Genomic DNA, 17,668 nt, shown 5'->3' on the forward strand with positions numbered 1-17,668 from the left:
TTAGAGAGAAGAGCACAGTGCTGAAGGTTAAAATTCCTGTTTCGAAGGGAAACGAAGGATTTCAATAAGAAAACGATAAGAACATCGGAAATTGGAGCATCAGTTAGACAGTCACAGCCTTAAGCCTGCTCTGTCAGTCAACAAATTCAAGGCAGATCTATGAATTCCAATTCGTTTGATGACGAGTAATCTTTGAATTCAGTCAGGGGTGGGCACTCCACAACCCTCCAGTGAAGTGAATTCCAGAGATTCACCGCTTATTGAATGCAGAACCTGTCTCTTATTTTGGTATCTATGCCATTTGTTTACATTTGTTTTCACGGTTTGATCTTTTTTCCTGCACATGAGTGTTTGACGGTCTTTTAATGGGGTCTATTTGGGTTCTCTGTGTCACCGAGACGGCTCACCTCCCACACTCTGAATGCCGCGTTCCAGCCCAAGGAGCTCTCAGTCCACCAGGCAGACCGCTTGCCCGCGTCAGATAGCAACAGAGCAGCGTCGCCTCATTCGTGATGAACTCATGATGGTGCTCGGACGTGTGACTCGGACAGGAAGCGGATATTTCTTCAATGTCCACAGAATATGCGTCCTGATCCTCTAACTGGGGAAATCCCCAATCACCATAGCACCCCTCTTTCACAATTCGCTTCTGGGCCTCAAAGTTGTTCGCAGAATCTTCTTCCTGGTCATTCCCAAGCACCGGCAACCCACCAACCCCATCTAAAGCGATATACTTCTTATTAAGGCGCATGGCCACAAGCGGGCACTGCTCTTGCTGAATATTCCGTTCCACTCTCCTGCCGGTCATCCATGATACTGCCCCCTTCATCTCGGGCGACTACCTCCCTGTTGCTTCTACCTATCACCTCCTTATTGTCCCGTGTGAGTCGAAGCTCATCGAACAGCAGCTCCCGTTCCTTAACATGCTCCCTCACGAACTGCACCCGATGCACATTGTGCAGATGTATTTATGCGGGATAGAGGTGGTATCTCAGTTTCCCTAAATCTCACCCAAGGAACACGACACTGACTCCACATCTATTCTCAGCATGATAGCTATGTCATAACACTGAAAAGAAATCAAATTACCAGAAACTTCATTCCTTATTTCGAGCATGCGTCTGCGATTGTCCAAGCGTGATCTCGCCTAAGCTTGTTTAACAACAGGCGGCCCACGCTGACAATTCCCCACTCCAGCAATGGCCGCGTGGGTCTTCAGAGTCATGTCCCTTCTTCCGGATGGTGGCAATGAGACAGCAGGTAAATCATTGAGCGTGGGTCTTCAGAGTCATGTCCCTTCTTCCGGATGGTGGCATTGAGACAGCAGGTAAATCATTGAGCGTGGGTCTTCAGAGTCATGTCCCTTCTTCCGGATGGTGGCAATGAGACAGCAGGTAAATCATTGAGCGTGGGTCTTCAGAGTCATGTCCCTTCTTCCGGATGGTGGCAATGAGACAGCAGGTAAATCATTGAGCGTGGGTCTTCAGAGTCATGTCCCTTCTTCCGGATGGTGGCATTGAGACAGCAGGTAAATCATTGAGCCTGGGTCTTCAGAGTCATGTCCCTTCTTCCGGATGGTGGCAATGAGACAGCAGGTAAATCATTGAGCGTGGGTCTTCAGAGTCATGTCCCTTCTTCCGGATGGTGGCAATGAGACAGCAGGTAAATCATTGAGCGTGGGTCTTCAGAGTCATGTCCCTTCTTCCGGATGGTGGCATTGAGACAGCAGGTAAATCATTGAGCGTGGGTCTTCAGAGTCATGTCCCTTCTTCCGGATGGTGGCAATGAGGCAGCAGGTAAATCATTGAGCGTGGGTCTTCAGAGTCATGTCCCTTCTTCCGGATGGTGGCATTGAGACAGCAGGTAAATCATTGAGCGTGGGTCTTCAGAGTCATGTCCCTTCTTCCGGATGGTGGCAATGAGACAGCAGGTAAATCATTGAGCGTGGGTCTTCAGAGTCATGTCCCTTCTTCCGGATGGTGGCATTGAGACAGCAGGTAAATCATTGAGCCTGGGACTTCAGAGTCATGTCCCTTCTTCCGGATGGTGGCAATGAGACAGCAGGTAAATCATTGAGCGTGGGTCTTCAGAGTCATGTCCCTTCTTCCGGATGGTGGCATTGAGACAGCAGGTAAATCATTGAGCCTGGGTCTTCAGAGTCATGTCCCTTCTTCCGGATGGTGGCAATGAGACAGCAGGTAAATCATTGAGCGTGGGTCTTCAGAGTCATGTCCCTTCTTCCGGATGGTGGCATTGAGACAGCAGGTAAATCATTGAGCCTGGGTCTTCAGAGTCATGTCCCTTCCTCCGGATGGTGGCAATGAGAGAGCAGGTAAATCATTGAGCGTGGGTCTTCAGAGTCATGTCCCTTCTTCCGGATGGTGGCATTGAGACAGCAGGTAAATCATTGAGCGTGGGTCTTCAGAGTCATGTCCCTTCTTCCGGATGGTGGCAATGAGACAGCAGGTAAATCATTGAGCGTGGGTCTTCAGAGTCATGTCCCTTCTTCCGGATGGTGGCAATGAGGCAGCAGGTAAATCATTGAGCGTGGGTCTTCAGAGTCATGTCCCTTCTTCCGGATGGTGGCATTGAGACAGCAGGTAAATCATTGAGCGTGGGTCTTCAGAGTCATGTCCCTTCTTCCGGATGGTGGCAATGAGACAGCAGGTAAATCATTGAGCCTGGGTCTTCAGAGTCATGTCCCTTCTTCCGGATGGTGGCAATGAGACAGCAGGTAAATCATTGAGCGTGGGTCTTCAGAGTCATGTCCCTTCTTCCGGATGGTGGCATTGAGACAGCAGGTAAATCATTGAGCGTGGGTCTTCAGAGTCATGTCCCTTCTTCCGGATGGTGGCAATGAGACAGCAGGTAAATCATTGAGCGTGGGTCTTCAGAGTCATGTCCCTTCTTCCGGATGGTGGCAATGAGGCAGCAGGTAAATCATTGAGCGTGGGTCTTCAGAGTCATGTCCCTTCTTCCGGATGGTGGCATTGAGACAGCAGGTAAATCATTGAGCGTGGGTCTTCAGAGTCATGTCCCTTCTTCCGGATGGTGGCAATGAGACAGCAGGTAAATCATTGAGCGTGGGTCTTCAGAGTCATGTCCCTTCTTCCGGATGGTGGCAATGAGACAGCAGGTAAATCATTGAGCGTGGGTCTTCAGAGTCATGTCCCTTCTTCCGGATGGTGGCAATGAGACAGCAGGTAAATCATTGAGCGTGGGTCTTCAGAGTCATGTACCTTCTTCCGGATGGTGGCATTGAGACAAGAACATATCCCGGATGTTGGTATTGAGACAAGAACATATTCCGGATGGTAGTAATGAGACAAGAGCATGTCCCGGATGGTGGTATTGAGACAAGAACATATCCCGGATGGTAGTAATGAGACAAGAGCATATTCCGGATGGTAGTAATGAGACAAGAGCATATCCCGGATGGTGGTATTGAGACAAGAACATATCCCGGATGGTAGTAATGAGACAAGAGCATATCCCGGATGGTAGTAATGAGACAAGAGCATATTCCGGATGGTAGTAATGAGACAAGAACATATCCCGGATGGTAATAATGAGGCAAGAGTATATTCCGGATGGTAGTAATGAGACAAGAGCATATCCCGGATGGTGGTAATGAGACAAGAGCATATCCCGGATGGTAGTAATGAGACAAGAACATATCCCGGATGGTGGTATTGAGACAAGAGCATATTCCGGATGGTAGTAATGAGACAAGAGCATATCCCGGATGGTAGTCATGAGACAAGAGCATATCCCGGATGGTAGTAATGAGACAAGAGCATATTCCGGATGGTAGTAATGAGAGAAGAGCATATCCCGGATGGTAGTAATGAGACAAGAGCATATTCCGGATGGTAGTAATGAGACAAGAGCATATTCCGGATGGTAGTAATGAGACAAGAGCACATTCCGGATGGTAGTAATGAGACAAGAGCATATTCCGGATGGTAGTAATGAGACAAGAGCATATTCCGGATGGTAGTAATGAGACAAGAGCATATCTGGGAAGGTAGTAATGAGCGGAGAGCATATCCCAGACTGTAATAATGAGAAGGGAGCATTGAGCGGTTCTAACTAATGATAAGGGAGCATTGAGCGGTTCTAACTAATGATAAGAGAGCATATTCCGGATGCCTCTAATGGGAAGGGCTCATATTCCGAATGCCGATGAGGATGGTCTTTAACTGGGGACCTTGACTTCTGCAGGCGTAACGTTTTCAAGATGTCCTGGATTATGGTGAGGCTTGTACCGTGATGGGTGTGATTGTGTGCACAGCTGTTTGCAGTCTGTGTCGATCCCGGGCATTGGGGCCCGCAGACCAGACGGTGATGGAAACAGTCAGAATGCTCCCCACCTTGATGGTCCGTACATATCCCAGTCTTTGTTGACATACCGATACCAGATCTCCTCCATCACCGAATAGAATCCAGCCGCTGACGTGCGGTGACAACACTCAATCATTCTATCTACTTCAGGGGAGTGTAGTTTTGAGGAAAATGTCACGTGATCTGGTACAACATGACAGCAGAGTATAGAGGGCTGAATAGCCTTCTGTTCTTTCAGCGCTTTAAATCCATTTATTTTCTTGCTTCTCGCTCTGCGCTCCAGTCGGCTCCGGCTTTTCAGATAACGGGCTCTCGGGATCTCTCATGGAGACCAGGAAATGAGGCTCACTCTCCGAATGTAACAGAGACAGGCTACGCTCTCTCGGGATCGCGTGGATGACGTTCACTTTACTCTCTCTCTTTCTCTTCATGTCGATGGGTGAGAGAAACTCTCTTTGAGATCAGTATCGGATCCAACACAGCAGCAGATAGTTGTAGAACAGCTCACAGTATTTGATGTAGATTTGAACAAAGTACAGACTCTCTGATCCAATCAGCGCTGCCGCTTGTGACGTCAGAATCCAGATATCTGACCCGCAAACCAGGAAGTGCGGCTCAGTCTCCGAGTGTAACAGAGATCGGCGCTGCTCTCTCGGGATGTCGGGACTGGCCTTCGCAGCTCTCGTTCTTTGTCTCCACATAACGGCGGGTGAGGGTCACTCTCTCGAACAGTCAGCGGTCAGATAATTAACAGAACGGCGGGTGGTTAGAGGATAGAAGGGCAGGTTATCAGAGACGATCTCACTGATCTAAGTACAGATCTGAGCTGTCTGTACTAATTGAGCGAAGTACAGTTCTCGATTACATCCGCGTCTGTCGCTTTTCCCTCATACGATTTTCTCTTCCTCAGGTGAGTCTCAGCAGTTAACCATTCTCGCTGAGCAGAACGAGATAAACGCCACCGTCGGGGGAGATGCGCTCTTTTCAGTCCGGCCGTCGGGCAATGTCAGCAGTGGAAGCTGGATTTTTACTGGGATAACACTCGCCCAGTGGATCGGTCAGATTGTGTTGTTTAACAATGACTACAGATCGCGGGCTGAGATATTCACCTCCAACGGGTCGCTTCTGCTGAAGTCGGTGAACGTGTCGGACAGCGGGGAATACCGTGTGAATATGGTTCCAGCTAGTGGCTCCCAAACCTCAGCGACCCTCTCTCTGACAGTGTTTGGTAAGTGAGATAGAGTTACACAGAGTCCAGCGATCTCGGAATATAACTTTCAGTTTATTCTTGTGGCGATAGTCATGACCTTTACTGTTCGTTGCTGGATGACGTATTGTTTCTGAATGAAATACTAAATCAATTAAACAACTCAGTTCCGCATGAGATTTAGATTGAAGTCCTTCTCGGACAGGAATCGGGGATAATCGATACCCGTGGACGCAGAATCCGGCCTCTACTGAACCCTACCAGTCCCACTTTCGAACTGCTCCACTCTCACTCGTACTCAGTAAAGCTGTCGATTAGGAACTATGACAGGATCAATGAAAAATCCACGACAGTGGACTAGACAACAGTCTGCGCAAATACAAACATAGATAAATAGTAAATAAAGAATGAGAACAGGAAACGACGAGATGAAGTGTCCTTAAAGTGAGACCAGTGGCTGTGGGAACATATCACTGGAGGGGAAATTGAGTGTAGTTATCCGCTTTGTTCAAGAGCCTGATGGCTGAACGATAGTAACTGTTCTTGAACCTGGTGGTGCGAGTCCTGAGGTTCCTGTACCTTCCACCTGATGGCAGCACCGTGAAAAGAGCATGTCCTGAGTGGTGAGGAAATCTGATGATGGTGATGTAATCTGAGGTAAGACTCAGTGGTCTATAATTTCCTGGACAATCTCTACTCCCTCTTGAATAAAGGAACTACATACACAAACCTCCAATCCTCCAGAACCTCTCCCATCACTTCGATGATGCAAAGATCATTGCCAGAGGCTCGGCAATCTCCTCTCTCGCCTCCCACATCAGCCTGGGGTACATCTCATCCGTTCCCGGCGACTTATCCAACTTGATGCTTTCCAGCACATCCTCTTTCTTAATATCTACATGCTCAAGCTTTTCCGTCTGCTGCAAGTCGTCACTACTATCACCAAGAGCCTTTTCCGTAGTGGATACTGAAGTAAAGTATTCATTCAGTACGTCTGCTTATTGCTCCGGTTCCATACACACTTTACCACTGTCAGGTCCTATTCTTTCACGTCATAGCATCCTGCTCTTCATATATTGTAGGACGCCTTGGGGCTTTCCTTCATCCTCTCCACCAAGGCCGTTTCATGGCCCCTTCTGGCTCTCCTTCTTAAGCTCCTTCCGGTTAGCCTTATAATCTTCTAGCTCTCTAACATTAACTAGCTCCCTGAACGTTTGTAAGCATTTCTTTTCTTCTTGACTAGATTTATTATGAACTTTGTACACCATGGTTCCTGCGCTTTACCATAACTTCCTTGTCTCATTGGAAAGTGACTTTACAGAACTCCACACAAATATTCTCTGAGCTATTGCCACATTTCTTCCGTGCTTTTCCCTGAGACATCTGTTTCAAATTTAAGCTTCAAAATTCGTGCCTGGTAGCCTCATAATTCCCCTACTCACAAACAAATATTATGAACGTGCATATAAAACCAGGCGTAAAACCATTTGTATTTTAATTGTATTTACAGACCCAGTGACCGGGGTTACTGTGGTGACCAATAATTCCACTCCCCTGGAAAACCTCGATACCATCGCACTGAGTTGTGACGCGTCGGGCACTGTTCAGACACGAACATGGTTCAACGATAACCAACCCATCCAGGAAAACGGCAGAATATTTACATCTCCCGACAGGGCGAAACTGACTATAATCAGTGTGAACAGAAACGACGCAGGGACGTACAAGTGCATCGCCAGCAACTCTTTCAGCAGTAGCGCTGGAGAGACCTACGTGGAGGTTTACAGCAAGTACACAGGTAACCAGCAACCATCATTAGTATCGGATTTTACTCTACTCGACAGGTATTCTCATTTTATAGACAGGCCAGAGGTGGTCAGAATTGTACCGGAGCGTCCAGTTGTTTCAAATACAGTGTCAAACCTGACGTTAAAATGCCAAGTGGAAAAAAGTCCAGAACCAGCTTATTGGCTCAAAGTGGCTGACACTCCGAGGGAGGAGTTGTAAAGTTTGATGGCCACAGCCAGGAATGATTTCCTATGACGCTCAGTGTTGCATGTCGGTGGAATGAGTCTCTGGCTGAATGTACTCCTGTGTCTAACCAGTACATTATGGAGTGGATGGAAGAGATTGTCCAAGATGGCATGCAACTAGGACAGCATCCTCTTTTAAGACACCACCGTCAGAGAGTCCAGTCCCCCACCACCCCCACAACAACAGCACTGGCCTTACGAATGTGCTTGTTAATTCTGTTGGTGTCTGCTGCCCCAGCACACAACAGCAAACACGATAGCACTGGCCACCAGAAACTCGTAGAACATCCTCAGCATCGCCCGCCAGATGTTAAAGACCTCAGTCTCCTCAGGAAATAGAGACAGCTCTGACCCTTCTTGTAGACAGCCTCAGTGTTCTTTGACCAATCCAGTTTATTGTCAATTCGTATCCCGAGGTATTTGTAATCCTCCACCATGTCCACACTGACCCTTTGGATGGAAACAGGGGTCACCGGTGCCTTAGCCCTCCTCAGGTCCACCACCGGCTCTTTTTCACAGTAGGCTGCAGATGATTCTGCACGCACCATGTAACAAAGTTTCCCACCGTAGCCCTGTACTCAGCCTCATCTCCCTTGCTGATGCATCCAACTGTGGCAGAGTCATCAGAAAACTTCTGAAGATGGCAAGACTCGGTGCAGTAGTTGAAGTCCGAGGTGTAGATGATGAAGAGAAAAGGAGACAGGACAGACCCTGTGGAGCCCCAGTGCTGCTGACCACTCTGTCTGACACACAGTGTTGTAAGCACTGTGTGCCAGTGCTTGGAAGTACAAGAAAGGATCTAAAAAGCGTAGATTGGGACAGGTTGTTCTCTGGCACGGGTGTCGTTGGTAAGTGGGAGGCCTTCAACGGAGAAATTTTGAGAGTGCAGAGTTTGTATTTTCCTGTCAGGTTTAAAGGCAAAGCGAATAATAATAAGGAACAAACACGAGGAAATCTGCAGATGCTGGAAATTCAAACAACCACACGTACAAAATGTTGGAGAAACACAGCAGGCCAGGCAGCGTCTATAGTGAGAAGCGCTGTCGACGTTTCGGGCCGAGACCTGTGTCCTGACGAAGGGCACACCGTTGTTTAAAAAAGGCCTCTAAAAGTAATCCGAGAAATTATAGGCCGGTAAGTTTGACGTTAGTAGCAGGTAAATTATTTGAAGGATTACTAAGAGAAAGGCTTTACAAGTATTTCGATAGACAGGGACTTACCAGGGAGAGTCAAGAGGGCTTTGTGCGTGATCGGTCATGGTCAAACCAATCTATTAGAGTTTGTCGAGGAAGTTACCAGGAAAGTGGATGATTGGAAGGCAGTGGATGTTGTCTACATGGACTTCAGTAAGGCCTTTGACAAGGTCTCACATGGGAGGTTAGTTAGAAAGATTCAGTTGCTAGCTATACATGGTGCGGTAATAAATTGGATTAGATATTTTCTCAATGGGAGAACCCAGACAGTGGTAGTGGAGGATTTCTGCTCTGAGTGGAGGACTGCGTCTAGTGGTCCGGCACAGGGATCAGTGCTGGGTCCACTGTTATTTGTCATCTGTATCAATGATCTCGATGACAATGTGGTAAATTGGATCAGCTAATTTGTTGATGATACAAAGATTGGAGGTGTAGTGGACAGTGAAGAAGGTTTTCAAAGCTTCCAGAGGGGTTTGGACCAGCTGGAAAAATGGGCTAAAAAATGGCAGATGGAGTTTAATGCAGACAAGTCTGAGGTATTGTACTTTGGAAGGCAAATCAAGGTAGAATATACAAGGTAAATGGTAGGACAGTGAGGAATGCAGCAGAACAGAGGGATTAAGAAATACAGATACAAAAATCACTGAAAGCTGTGTCACAGGTAGATTGGGTCGTAAAGAGAGACTTTGGCACATTGGCCTTTATTAATCAAAGTACTGAGTATAGGAGTTGGAATGTTATGGTGAGGTTGTATACGACATTGGTGAGGTCAAATTTGGAGTATTGCATGTAGTTTTGGTTACCTAATTACAGGGGAAAAAAACAGTAGTAAGATTGAGAGAGTGCAGAGAAGGTTTTGAAGGATGTTTCCGCGACTTGAGAAACTGAGTTACAGAGAAAGTTTGAATAGCTTTGGACTTTATTCCCGAGTGTAGAAGAATGAGGGGAGATTTGATAGAGGAAAATAAAATAATGATGGGTATATATATAGGGTTAATGCAAGCCGACTTTTTCCACTGAGGCCGGGGGAGAAAAAATAAATAAACAGAGGGCATGAGTTACGTGTGAAGGGGGAAATGTTTAAAGGGAACTTTGTTGGGGCTTCTTCACACAGAGAGTGGGTGGGAGTGTGGAATGAGCTGACAGGTGAACTGGTAAATGAGGGCTCATTTTTAATATTTAAGAGAAACTTGGACAGGTACATGGATGGGAGGTGTATGTAGGGATATGCTCCAGGTGCAGGTCAGTGGGACTAGGCAGAAGTATGGTTCTACACAGCCAAGAAGGGCCTAAGGGCCTTTTCTGTGCTGTAATGTTCTATGTTTCTATGGTTCCATTCGGAAATTTGTAATGGGATATCCTCCACCATCCTTCTAAATTCAAACGAGTACACACCCAGAGCAATTAAACGTTCTTCGTATGTTAACCCTTTCATTCCAGGAATGATCCTTGTGACATAATATACGACTCCAAACTGACTCAGTCAAATTGTTGTGAAAATGAACTTGCCACTGATAAAGACGTGTTCTCGGAATGTAAGATATATATATATATATATATATATATATTTCCTTGTGTGTTATCAACATAAACAGATGGCAATTGCACCCTCGGCTCTGGCGCAATCGTGGGCATTGTACTTGGTTTACTTGCCATGGGCCTGATCGGCGGAGTCAGTGGATGGTTGATCGCGAGGAAAACTGGCGGGTAAATGCATATTTTCTCCAAATATCGCTTCTACTTTTAATTCGTGCAGTAGAACTTTTTTTTTCTTTTTTTGCATAAGTGGGATATTGGAAGCTTTAATGCGAACTTGTGATGCGACAGGCGAATGAAGCAAATTAGAGGGAAATAGATAAATACCTGCTGACGGTTCATGTGCAAGGTTCAGGAATGGAACACGAGCGGTGCATGAGTGGAGATGCCCACCAGGCACTGATGTCCTTTCGGTGGGCGGTAACGGATATTAGACCATAAGAGCATGAGATACAAGAAGAGAAGTAGGACTCAGAATGTCAGAACAATTGGGATGTTGGACCATATAGGAGCAGAAGTAAGCCATAACAGCCCGTTGAGTCTGCCCGGCCATTCAATCATGTGTTGACCCAATTCTTCCAGTCATCTCCACTCCCCTGCATTCTGCCCATACCCGTTGATGCCCTGGCTAACCAAGAAACTATCTCTGTTTTAAATGCGTCCAGTGAATTGGTCTCCACAGCCGCTCGTGGCAACAAATTCCACAGATTTACCAGAGTCTGTCTAAAGTAATTTCTCCGCACCTCTATTCTAAATGGACGCCCTTCAATCCTAAAGCCGTGCTTTCTTGTCCTAAACTCCCCTCCCATGGGAAATAACTTGCCATATGTGACTGAATGTTACCCTGTCGACAACAATCAACTTCGGGTATCATGGAGCTGTCGGTCAATCCTCGCATCTCGTCTGGTGATTAAAAAATAAACGGGGTCCGCTCGGACTCTACCAGTTTGCATTTTCACATCTCATTTCCCAAAAGCTGCTAAAATCGATCAGCAATTCCTGAATCATTCCACAGATCAGGGACAGTCCGTGGACAGAATCAGCATTAAGCGTTCACGTGGGAGTTGTTTTCCTGAAATGTGAACATTTGTCTGAAAGCGGAAGCGTTCAGTGATACATGTGTCACTTTCCCCTGACAAACTGAGATCTGAAAGCCCGAAACACCATCGCTGTGCAATCCAATATGGCCACTGTTGTAAAGATCGAGTAGGACTGGAATCGGGCATCTGATAGCCGGAATAGATTCAAGTAAAAACCAGGGAGTATCCAATGGATGAATGGGAATTATATCATTCGGTGTATCAGTGCAAGAAACTCACTTCCTGCCGGGTTCATATTTTGTCCTTTGTTTCTGTTTATTCAGGATCAGAGATCCGCCACGATCCCAATACGTCACGAGCATCAATTCCGGAAGGAAGGGTGAGTGAACTGCATTTCAACTGTTCTATTACTGAACCCACGGATATCTTAATATTTCATTTAAACATGTTAGTTCCTAATGCACAGAAGCTGGAGGTTTTGATCCATGGTCACGAATAATGCTGCATGGGTTGTCGGGTTGTCCAGTTTAATAAGTGGAAATTTTCAACTGAGGATTACAATATCATTGGAGGGACGGTATGGTATTTTCCTTTCCGTATCTGACCTAAATTATTATTACCTGGCTCTGGCGTTTGTGGGAGACTTAGGGGGCAAAAGCTTAAGGGTAACGAGTGTGGAACGAGCTTCCAGTAGAAGTGGTAGAGGCAGGTTCGGTATTGTAATTTAAAGTAAAATTGGACAGGAAAGGAATGGAGGGTTATCTGCCGAGTGCAGGTCAGTGGGATTAGGTAAGAGTAAGCGTTCGGCACGGACTAGAAGGTCCGAGATGGCCTGTTTCCGTGCTGTAATTGCTATATGGTTAGATGGAATGTAGTTCGTGCTATCGCTGGCATTTTGTTTTGTGGCCGGATTGACATCCGCTGTATTAACGACGGCCCATGATGCTCTTCACCGCTGTGACGTATCTGTATTGTTCCCGCAGGCATCTTGGATACAAACACCGTAAACGCATCGGGAACCTATGAAAATTTCTTCAGGATTGAACAGGTTGGATCTTTGTGTTATGTTCATGATCTCAGTCATTGTTTGAAAGATGAGAAGATAAGTAATGTGATGGGTCGCGTCCGAGCAGCAGTGAATGCGAAGATTGATACCCTCTGGGTTTACATGTGGAGAGTCAGAATACAATTGTCGAGCGCAAGGTAAACGTCACAATAGAAATTTTCAATTTCTCCTTTCAGGGCGCAAGGAACAATGCAGAAGATGGAAACTCCACTTACACGGTGAGGGAATTATTTGCGTCACTCCCTTTTTGAAGTAATTGTTTCCACTTCACACAGTATGATGAATCACACAGCGGATGAACTCATGACGTATCATGTGTCAGTCTTTACTGCGGAGCAGACCATCAGTATGACAGTGTCAGGGCACCGGAGTGGTTGCAGTCACTATAATAAGGAGAAGATGCAAGATAAGCTGGAAGGGCTGAAGGTGGAGAAATCACCGGGACTAACTGCACCCCAGCATTCTGAAATGGGCCGCTGAAGAGGGAGTAGAGGGATTAGTACTGACATTCCAAGCTGCTGATTTCTATGAAATTGTTTTTGAGGACTAGAAAGTTGCAAATATCACTCTGATCTTCTTGACGGAAGGGAAGCAAAGGACAAGGGATCACGCGCCCTTCCGCTTAGGGATCATGTCTGTCTGTCTCGGATCCTCTGTCCGTCATGGTCCAACTGTTCCCTGTTACTTTCAGACATAATTTATTAAATGAGCGCAGATACTCTTCAATATTCTTGCAGTTCGCTTCATTTACAAAATGTTTTTAATTTAAAATATCTGCTAATCATGCTGATTTCCTCTCATTAACAGGGACTTGTCCTGGAGGACCGATCTGTTTACAGTGATCTGAAGAGGTATGTGAACGGGATATTGGGCTGCTGATACATAGTGTCACCTGTAAAGGAAACGTATCCACTAGTTTCCGTTCTGTGAGCCGTGCAGGACCATGGTTGTGCCCGTGATTAGCAGTTTCGAGACACGTAACAGCGCAAGACTGGAGTTAGGCGGCATCGTACAGCGATATATTGTTATTGAAAGGAACAAATTTCCTGGGACTGTGGCGACATGAAATCTCCCAGTTGTATGCAAGGTTGCATTGTCACGATGTTTGACACAGATTCAAAAATCATCACTTCGTATTTATCCTCCCCAGCTGCCGCACTTTCGGGATGCTGACGTGGTCAACATAAATTGTGAATTGTTTCCGCAGATGACGTCACTGGTGAAGAGAAGGGGATGGTTGGCTCGTGAATTGACACAGAGGAAGGACAACTATCGAGGGAAAAGCCACCGTTCAGAATGTCCCTCATTCTTTCTTTATAACTGTTCTCCATCTCTCCGTTTGATCTTTTCTGCGTTTCACATCCTCACGACGAAGTCATCACTGAAGGTTTTGACTCGTTTGTATCACAGCAGCTTAGTTCCCTCACCTCAGCCCAGACTCCTATGACCCATAATTGACACCTTCACACTGCCGCCGACATTTTCCCTCTCAACTTTGCTGTGTCATCTAACCTCTACACCGTCTTGTCCCACATCATGGTCCGGTAGGTTTCTGATTACTAGTAACGCTCAGAACCATGAAATATCGGAGCGCTTCACGCTCAACCCACAGCTTAGCTTCGTTATTCACTTGGCGTGAGGCCGGTGCCGCGGCACAAGCTCCCAAATGGGAATAATTCCATTGTTTTCACCCTTCAAGAAGAGATATATTGGGAAGGGTGTCCCGGCTATTGCAGAGAGATCTAGCAGAAAGACCCCGGGAATGAGGGATCTCCCGTGCGAGGAGCGCCTGCCTACCCCTTCCCTCAATGTTTTGAGAGTTTGTTTTGGTGCGTTGCCCACAGTCGGGCATTCTCGGGCCGAGAACCCTTCCTTCCAATTTTTATAAGTGGATTCGGGTTGGCGGATTGATTTCTTTTCCTATGGAAGATGTATAGCTGTACAGCTCCGGGGTTGTGCGCCCAATGTTGTTGTTATTCTTTTGTTTGTTTGTTTGATTTTCAGTTAGTAGCTATTTTTTAATTATTAGGGGTTCTTTTTCTTTCCTTCATTTTCATTCAAAAATATATTCTTAACACTTTATTTTCACTTATTATTATTGATATTTTGCTTAGCTTTGTTAATCAGTAAGTTGCTAATTTAATTCTTTATTGCATATAATGACATATTGAGTTAATGTATCTTTTGTTCATCTTTAATAATAATTAATAAAAATATCTTTTTTAAATGAAAATGAGTCTCATAAAAGACCCATTCATCCGCCTTTGCTGGGAGGGCATTCCACACACCCATCACTGTCTGTGTGAAACTCTTACCTCTGATATCCCCCTTGTATCTACTTCCAAGCACTAGGAAGCTAGGCCCCTCGTGTTAGCATCCTCGGGAAAATGCCTCTGAGGATCCACACGATCGATGCCTCTCATCACCTTATACGCCTCTATCAGGTCACCTCTCATCCTCCATCTCTCCAAGGAGAAAAGGCCGAGTTCACTCAAGCTAATCTCCTAAGGCATGCTCCCCCATCCAGGCAACGTCCTTTTAAATCTCCTCTGTCAATCGGGCTTGCTGTCGTTCGCTGAAAGGGCCGAAACAACTACTCTGTTATTTTTATGGCTGAATAATAAATGTAATAAAATAGAAAACGGTGCTGAAACTCTGACTTGTCTTCCGATTGCTGCGTGAAGTGGCTCAGAAAATGATGATCAATCCGAATCACAGTTTCGGCCCCCTTTTCCAATCTGCCTATATGGCAGAAATGTGATGTCGCTTCTGATTTGCAGCATGTTGATTTATCCCATAATTCGGTCACTTCATGTGGTTCTTCCATCAGTCTCCCTCGTGTCGATGTTTCACTGTAACCCAGTGAAATTATTCTTGTTGCTCAACTTAGTTTCAAACTTGTTGGCTTAATACTTTACTTGCAGGTTTGGTGTTTGATGAGGAAGGTGTCAGCATTCATTTCATGAGAACTAGAATATAAAAGCAAGGATGTGATTCGGTAACTTTATAACGCACGGGTGAGGCCTCACTTGCAGCATTGTAAGCAGGTTTAAACCCCTGAACTGACCAACAATGCGCTGAAACTGAAGAAGGGCTCACGGAGGTTCACAGAAATTATTCCAGAATTGAATGGCATGTCACATGAAGAGCTTTCAATGACTCTGGGCCTGAGGGGTGGCCTCACTGAAACCGATCGAACGGTGAAAGGAATTGATAGAGTGGGTGTTGAGAGGATGTTTCCTGTGGTGGGAGACTCTGAGACCAGAGGACACGGCCTCAAGGTTGAGGGGCGAATTTTTAAAAGGAAGTTGAAGAGGAATTTCTTTAAACAGAGATTGATGAAACCGGGCAATCTTTTCTCACAGGAAGCTGTGGAGGCCAAGTATTCGCAGGATTGAACAGACCCACCACCCAAAAATGAGGAACACTTTTTTTGTACTTTTTTTTAATTGAAGTTCATCATCAAACAATCATTTCCACAAGGTGTATTTCTGTACATATCTATCATATATCCATATGTGCCACAGATCTCCACACTATAAACCTCCACGCACTTTGATCACCCTTGGAAATGTTTCACTGCTACCGCAGCCAAGGATACCAGCAGAGTTTCATATAGGTTGTCCCACCCTGTGCAATGAACTCCGACCATCCACCCGGCCTATTATCCTCAGGTTATCCCACAACTCCGCAGTCTATTGTTAAATCATGACTGAAATCTGCATTGCCCGTTTCAGGGAAGATTCCAGTAAATTATTATTTAAAACAATATCCCCGTAGCTGCTGGAAATCTGAACTGCAAACAGAAATTGTCGGAAACAACGTCTCGGTGGGAGACCAAATTCATGCTCTTGGTTCCTGGTATCTTCATCGCTGATCCAGACACGAAACGCAGACTGTGTCTTTTTCCACAGTTGCTGCTTGAACCGTCCTTTCTTTAGAGTAATTTCTACATTTGTGCCATTTGCAGGACGAAATGACACACGGAAACAGAGCAGTGACTGGAGATCAGAGAAGGTTGTGGTCTCCAGAGGTGCCGCTGCGGAGACCCGTGTTCAATCCCGCTCTCTACCCTCTCTATCTCTCTGGGGGTTTATAAAGGGTTAATAAAGCTTTGCTGCTGATCAAGTTTCTCCAGTTTGCAATCGGCCACTTCCTTTGTTATAAAAATAGTTGATTCCGAACAGTCTGGTATTGTGTAACAAGCGCTTCCCGATCTCAATTCAACGAACCCCTAATTCTCAGAAACAAGAAGTGAAAAGTTTCTCACGAATGTCAGAATTTAATGTGCTTAGTCCTGTGCTGTCAGATTAGAGATCATGCCCCAAGCCTGGTTGGATACCTACAGTGTCCACAATATCTCCTGTCGGATGTCAGAATTTAATGTGCTTAGTACTGTGCTGTCAGATTAGAGATCATGCCCCAAGCCTGGTTGGATACCTACAGTGTCCAGAATATCTCCTGTCGGATGTCAGAATTTAATGTGCTTAGTCCTGTGCTGTCAGATTGGAGATCATACCCCAAGCCTGGTTGGATACCTACAGTGTCCACAATATCTCCTGTCGGATGTCAGCATTTAATGTGCTTAGTCCTGTGCTCTGAGATTAGAGATCATGCCCCAAGCCTGTTTGGATACCTACAGTGTCCACAATATCTCCTGTCGGATGTCAGAACTTAATGTGCTTAGTCCTCTTCTGTCAGATTAGTTATCATGCCCCAAGCCTGGTTGGATACCTACAGTGTCCACAATATCTCCTGTGGGATGTCAGAATTTAATGTGCTTAGTCCTGTGCTGTCAGATTAGAGATCATGCCCCAAGCCTGGTGGGATACCTACAGTGTCCACAATATCTCCTGTCGGATGTCAGAATTTAATGTGCTTAGTACTGTGCTGTCAGATTAGAGATCATGCCCCAAGCCTGGTTGGGTACCTACAGTGTCCACAATATCTCCTGTCGGATGTCAGAATTTAATGTGCTTAGTACTGTGCTGTCAGATTAGAGATCATGCCCCAAGCCTGGTTGGATACCTACAGTGTCCACAATATCTCCTGTCGGATGTCAGAATTTAATGTGCTTAGTCCTGTGCTGTCAGATTAGAGATCATGCCCCAAGCCTGGTGGGATACCTACAGTGTCCACAATATCTCCTGTCGGATGTCAGAATTTAATGAGCTTAGTCCTGTGCTGTCAGATTAGAGATCATGCCCCAAGCCTGGTTGGATACCTACAGTGTCCACAATATCTCCTGT

At 45.9% G+C, this 17,668-nt stretch overlaps 1 long non-coding RNA gene across 1 annotated transcript; it reads left to right on the plus strand.

Moving 5' to 3' along the window:
- The first annotated feature begins 11,675 nt into the window (after positions 1–11,675).
- Positions 11,676–14,117, plus strand: LOC140721634 (uncharacterized). Its single transcript, XR_012097416.1, has 5 exons — positions 11,676–11,732; positions 12,337–12,401; positions 12,596–12,637; positions 13,227–13,270; positions 13,627–14,117. It is a non-coding gene; the product is annotated as an uncharacterized lncRNA (long non-coding RNA).
- The last annotated feature ends 3,551 nt before the right edge of the window (positions 14,118–17,668 follow it).

The sequence above is a fragment of the Hemitrygon akajei genome, unplaced genomic scaffold (genome assembly GCF_048418815.1).
Source record: "Hemitrygon akajei unplaced genomic scaffold, sHemAka1.3 Scf000058, whole genome shotgun sequence".
NCBI classification, from domain to species: Eukaryota; Metazoa; Chordata; class Chondrichthyes; order Myliobatiformes; family Dasyatidae; genus Hemitrygon; species Hemitrygon akajei.